Below are 6,860 nucleotides of genomic sequence, written 5' to 3'. Positions count from 1 at the left end.
GCAGCTTATCCATGAGGTGCTGGAATGTGGCTGGGGCCCCATGTAGCCCAAAAGGGAGGATGGTGTACTGGAATAGCCCATCCGGGGTGGAGAATGCTGTCTTTTCTTTAGCTTCTTTGGTCAGAGGAATCTGCCAGTACCCTTTTGTCAGATCCAGTGTAGTCAAGAATCAGGCACTACCCAGTCGGTCAACCAGTTCGTCGATGCGTAGTATGGGGTATGCATCAAACTGGGATATTTCATTCAGTCGGCGAAAGTCATTACAGAATCTCATGGTACCGTCAGGTTTTAGGCACTCAAACAATTGGACTGGACCACTGACTGTAAGATTCTTCAATAACCCCTAATTCTAACATTTTCTTTACTTCGGGCTTGATTTCCTCTCTTTTGGCTGCTGGGATTCGGTAGGGTATCAATGTTATCTTGGCTCCGGGCATCGTGCGGATATGGTGATAGGTCTCAGTCGTCTGCCCTGGTTTTGTAGAGAACACATCTCTGTTGCGATTAATCATGTCAGCTGCCTCGATCTTTTGGATCGGCGTCAAGTCGGATGATATCCTCACTTGCTCGTGTAAGTTATCCTCCTGGGGAAGGGTCTCCTGCATGACTAAGCATGTCTCTCGATCGTGCCAAGGTTTTAGAAAATTGATGTGGTAAATTTGCTCCAATTTCCGGCAGCCTGGCTGCCACACCTTATAGTTTACCTCTCCCACAGCTTCGATTATTTCGTAGGGTCCCTGCCACTGGGCCAACAGTTTACTTTCTGCTGTGGGCACCATTACCATCACCCGATCCCCTGGTTGGAACAGTTGAAGCTTTGCTTGGTGGTTATAATGGGTTCGTTGGGTCTCCTGTGCTCTCTCCAAGTGTTCCCGTACAATGGGCGTAACTCGGGCTATCCGATCTCTCATCTGCAGTACATGCTCAACTATGTTCCTTCTGGGATTTGGCTCCTCTTCCCAGGCTTCTCCGGCTATATCCAATATGCCCCGAGGGTGGCGCCCATATAGTAGTTTGAATGGAGAGAAACCTGTGAAGGTTTGTGGAACCTCCCAGATGGCGAACTTGAGGTAAGGCAATAGGGTATCCCAATCTTTCCCATCCCGGCTCACCACTTTCCTGATCATGGCCTTGAGGATCCTATTGAAACTTTCCACAAGGCCATCTGTTTGCGGGTGGTATACAGAGGTCCGTAGGGCTTGTACATAGAGCAATGAACAGAGATCTTTCATCAACTTGGACATGAAAGGTGTCCCTTGATCAGTCAATATCTCCTTGGGTAGCCCAACCTGGGAAAAGATCTGTACTAGCTCCTTAGCTATTGTCTTGGAAGCTGTGTTGCGCAGGGGAACAGCTTCCGGGTACCGGGTTGCATAGTCCAGTACAACAAGCACATATTGGTGGCCTCGGGCTGTCTTCTCTAAGGTCCCTACCAGATCCATGGCTATCCATTCAAAAGGAACCTCTATTATTGGAAGAGGTACCAAAGGAGCCCGTAAGTGCAGGCGAGGGCTATGTAACTGACACTCCAGAAAAGAGGTGCAGTATCACCGGACATCTTCATGTACTCCTGGCCAGAAGAACCTCCGCAGGATCTGTGCCTGGGTTTTCTCTACCCCAAGGTGTCCTCCAAACAGGTGACTGTGGGTGAGACTCAATATGGCTTTTTGATGTTTTCGTGGTATCAGAAGTTGTTGTATCTCTTGCTCCTGCATTTGCACCACACGGTACAGGAGATCTTTCTTCACTATAAAGTAAGGTCCGGGACCTTCCCATCCATGGGTATCCCATCAATCTCGGCCACCTCTTTCTAGGTGTTATCATATTTGGGGTCCTCCGCCTGGTCCCGCCCAAAAGTCTCTCTCCAGGGACTAACCTGCCCAAGCTCCCAGGGGCCAGCTTCTGCTTCTTCCAACGGCTCGCCACCGTCATGGCTGGGGACAGCTTCTGGCTCACCTTCTGTGGTGGAAGTTTCTCTGTTGGCTGCTCGCGTCCATCTGCCTACTAGGGAGGTCTTCTGGCCCTGGGTCAGGATCTGGGTTCCCAAGGCCTTTGCAGCCTTCCTCTCCTTTTTTGTCTTCCGGGTCTTTCGGGGGGCTGAGAACAGATCCTGAGAAATCTCAGCGAACATCAGGGATTGACATTCCCCCGGTGACGAGTCGCTGTCCTCAGGGTACCCACCTCCCTCCAGCCTCTCCGGGGGGAGTAAATTATCAAACCCTGGATAGTCCCTCCCAATGACTACAGGATATGGGAGTTTAGGAACTACGCCCATGGTCACCTCAATGGGGTTTCCCTGAACCTCTATCTCCACTGGGATGGTGGGGTAATGGCTCATGGCCCCATGCACACACGTCACTGCTACGCATTTGGCTTGTAGCAGCTGACTAGTTTTTACCAGCTTACCCAATATGAGGGTGATAGCACTCCCAGAGTCCACAAGCGCTGTAGTCTCTGCTCCATTTATCCTCACTGGCCTGGTGTAATTATGCGGGGCTAATGCGACCTCCACAAGGTGGATAAGGGAGCATGGGACCTCCCAATCCCCCAAGTTACATTGCATAGGCTCCTCGGTGCTGGGACACTGTGCTGCTATGTGTCCCCACTCCCCACATGCATAACATCTATAATTGCTTTTAATCACTCCCCTATCCCGGGGGTTTAGTCCTGGGGCTCCCCCCACTCAGGCCAATCCATTCCTTCTGGGATCCCCGCTGGTTTTCGCCCCCTCCTCCCGCCTTCTTCCACCAAGGACTCCCCAGGGGTTTGGCTGCCCAATCTTCCAGGGTTGGGGTCGGGTGCTTGCTTCGAAAGGGGCCTTCCTTGAGTAGTCGGGTCAGTCCCCTGGCTGTCATCCGTCTTTCTGCCAGTGTTATCATCTCGTCGTACGTGGACAGATCATTCTGGCCTACCCACTTGCGGAGATCTGGCGGCAGTCTCTGCATGTAATGGTCTATGACCAGGGTTTCCAAAATCTCCTCCGGCCTGCACACCTCGGGCTGTAACCCCTTCCGTGTGAGGTGTATGAGGTTGAATAGCTGGAACCTCGGAGGTTTGTTCTCCTGGTATTTCCACTTATGGAAACTCTGGGCCCTTACCGCTGCCGTTACCCCTGCTCGTGCTAGGATCTCGTGCCTTCAGACAGGTATAGTCAGTGGCATCCGTGGCAGGCAAGTCAAAGTAGGCCTTCTGGGCCTCTCCACACAAAAAAGGGGTGACAAGTAATGGTATGACAATGACCCAGTGAGACTCTTTTCAACTAGACTGCATCTTCAACTTCACAGGAGTGGGTCTCTAAGGTCTCTCATAATATGGTAAACTTACTGCATTACAGCTAAGGGCTAGTCTACCTGGGGCAATTGATCAGCATAGCTATGCCTGGTTTTCTGCAGATGGTTGCTGAGGCAGAGTGCAATTGTATAGGAACTATCAGAAGACACAGAGGTATTTAAATATATTGTATACATAGATCTGCTGCAGATGAATAGGTATATTGGGGAGTGACTGGGAAAATTCTCTATATTTTAATCAATCAAAGGGAAAAGTGCTTTGACCCTAAGAAACACAATCAAGCCAAGCCAGTATGATGCCTTTCTTGTCTTTTTCTTTTTTGGTATTGTTTGCTGTAGGTTTCTGCACAGAAAATGAATTAAATGTTTTGAAAAACCCCTTTAATGTGAGCAGCATTTTATAACCTCTAGAACCAAGAAAAAACATTTTATACATAAGGAGAAGCAAGTGGATTTTTAGCTTTTTCAAAAACACTATGGCTTTCTGAACAGATCTCCCCACAAAAAACAAAGATTGAGCTGCCTTTTGGGGGTTTTTTTTTGCCATTGTTGTTTAGCACATTTTGGCCAAAGGCAAGAGAATAGAACATTTTTCCCCTCCCTAGAAATTGCTTTTTTTGTTTTGCTTTGCCAGAATGAAGCATTGCACAGAAATGGAAGCTCATGCAACTGTGAATTCTCAGTGCTCTGATAGGAATCACATCAAACATCATGGCACGGCTATATATTTGACACACATGGGAATCTCTTTGACTGCACCACAAGCACTTACATGACTAGCTTCATGCTTTTAGGACCTGATCCAAAGCCAGCTGAATAGGAGTCTTTACATTGACTTCAGCGGACTCTTGATGGATCAGGCTCCTTGATCGGAGGTTCGACCAAAGCATTGCTATATCCAGTGGTTTAGTTCAGTTCTTCCTCCCATACACACAACCTCTGACGCACTCCATGTATTGGAGAACATGCAGGACATGTGTTTACTGGCAGGGGCGTGAGTGACACTTAGGAATCTATTCATTTAAATGAAAGTGCTCTCCCAGAAGCATGACCCATGAACATGGTGTATTAGATGTAGTGAGTTTGTCAGGCCTGATAGGAGTTGCTGTTACAGAATAGTGAATCCTTTGCCAAATGGTACTGAGGAGTCCTGAGGGTCATAAGTACAGCACCTGTTACTTTGATTCCCTTATCTACTGCATGTCATTTTAAACTGTCTCATTGTTTCCTTGTATTGTCAGCCTCTCTGTAGCTATTTGCCACCTCTTATGTTAAACTGAGATTGTAAGGTCTTTGGGGCAAGGACCATCTTTTTGTTCTGTGTTTGTACAGCGCCTAGCACATTGGGATCCTGCTCCATGACTAGAGTTCCCAGGCACTATGGTAATACAATAATGGTCGTAAAGGATTATTTTCGTAGAGGGTGACAGAATTGGACACAGAGAAGCACGTATTTCCATGGTTCTGCTGCATTTTACTGGGATCCTTTGTGCCAATGATGAATTTACCCCATTGAAATTGTTGGAAACTTCTGGGGTTTTTCCTTGTAATTGTATCAGCCATTCACAGGGTTTGTAAAAATCCATTCACGATTTGCTGGAAAATAAAATCACAAAATGATACTACGATGCCATGTCTGAGATCTGGTGTTCAGCATCTTTCCCACTACTCAGCTGATATTGATAAATCTCTAATTTAGCATGTCTCATTCCTCTTTAGCTTAGGAAAGAGAATTACATGCTGCCAAATCTGAAGTACTGACACAGCAAGGTTCTTGGGTTTCCCTTGAGGGTATCTGTTTTTATGGACTAGCCCCTTACATTACCTTTCTTTCTGGGTAAAGAAAACAAATGCTGTGACAAACTGCTATGATTTCATTACTGACTCACCAACCAGTTATTGTGCACAGGGGCATCCATTTATTCCCTATGGTTAGGGCCCTACCAAATTCCTGGTCCATTTTGGTCAATGTCATGGTTATAGGATTTTTAAAATAAAAAACAATTCATGATTTCAGCTATTTAAATCTGAAATTTCTCAGTGTTGTAATTGTAGGCGTCCTGACTCAAAAAGGAGTTGTGGGGGTGTCACAAGGTTATTGTAGGGGAGTTGTGGTACTGCTACCCTCGCTTCGGTGCTGCTGCTGCTGGCGGCAGCACTGCCTTCAGAGCTGGGTGCTCAGCCAACAGCTGCTGCTCTCCGGCCACCCAACGCTGAAGTCATCACAGAAGTAATGGTGATAATAACATGACTCCCCTAAAATAACCTTGTGACCCCCCTGAAAGTCCCTTTTGGGTCAGGACCCCTCATTTGAGAAACGCTGGTCTCCCCCATTATATCTGTATAGGGTAAAAGCGCAAAGAAAGACCAGATTTCACGGGGGGGAGACCAGATTTCATGGTCCGTGATGCATTTTTCATGGCTGTAAATTTAGTAGGGCCTTACCTATGTGTCATGGCTCATCCTTCTGCAGCTGTTTCACTCTGGGCTGTGTGATCATATCCAATTTCACAAGATGGCCTGGGTGTGAGATCTCCAAGGGAAGCCCAAGGTGTTACATGAAGTGATGCCACTATTTTAGCAAGTAGTGCTCTACACTGAGGCCATATTGAACCAACTTACCAACATGATGTCATGGAGCTCTGTGTTGTTGGAAGTGTCCGTTTTGGATGCAACATAAGACAGCTTCTCTCCACGAGTGGTCACTAAAGATTCACAGCTGCTTTTTGCAGGAGCAAGGGTGTCATGTCCCTGCGTCACTTACATTCTCCTGGAGTTTTAGCTGGACAAAACATTCTCCTGCACATCTTGTCCTAAATAATTGCACATTGTTGATGTACACAAACTTACTCATCCTCACCCAAACCACCCCCTTTCTCCAAAGATAAATCATCATTTTAACGCAATCCTCATAAATTAATAACATCTCCCCTACAGACCATCTCAAATCCACCAAACCCCTTTCCATTAGCCAGAGACCAAGAAAACAGATGAGCCTTTCAGCATGCCCTATAGGTCATCAAGTCCAACATCAGTTGGACAACATGTGACATTATGTTGGAATGTTGCGTCATGTGGTTGCAATGTAGAGTAATCATACTAAGAACTTAAGAAGTGCTTTTCAGCCTCAAGGATCTCTTTGTCCATTAGCTAAATGACACTGTTTATTACAGGCAGGGGGAAAGATCTTTGTTGTGTGTGCTACAGATTGCCTGCCTGTATCAAAGTTGAGTTGGTCTCGAAGTTTCTTTCATATCCTGCCAAACAGGGTCGCAAGTCTTGGAACACAAACAAGGAAATTGGGACTGTCCTGAGTTTGTTTTTCAGGACCAGAGGCAAGCAGCTGTAGCGGAAATAGGGCTTTGGTTAAGTGTAACCCTACTAAATAACATTACCATGCCAAGTGAGACGCTACTGAAACCCTAAAATTATGTGACAGCTCCCCCTCCTGGTGGAGGGATTTGTACACATCCATTATCTGTGATATATTTTTACCTTATATGTATAAAAAGGGGATAATTGTTACACTTAGAGGGATGTGGTGAGGCTTTGATTATTCATGTTAATAAC

The sequence above is a fragment of the Dermochelys coriacea genome, chromosome 13, assembly GCF_009764565.3.
Source record: "Dermochelys coriacea isolate rDerCor1 chromosome 13, rDerCor1.pri.v4, whole genome shotgun sequence".
NCBI classification, from domain to species: domain Eukaryota; kingdom Metazoa; phylum Chordata; order Testudines; family Dermochelyidae; genus Dermochelys; species Dermochelys coriacea.
This window is presented reverse-complemented; position numbering follows the sequence as displayed.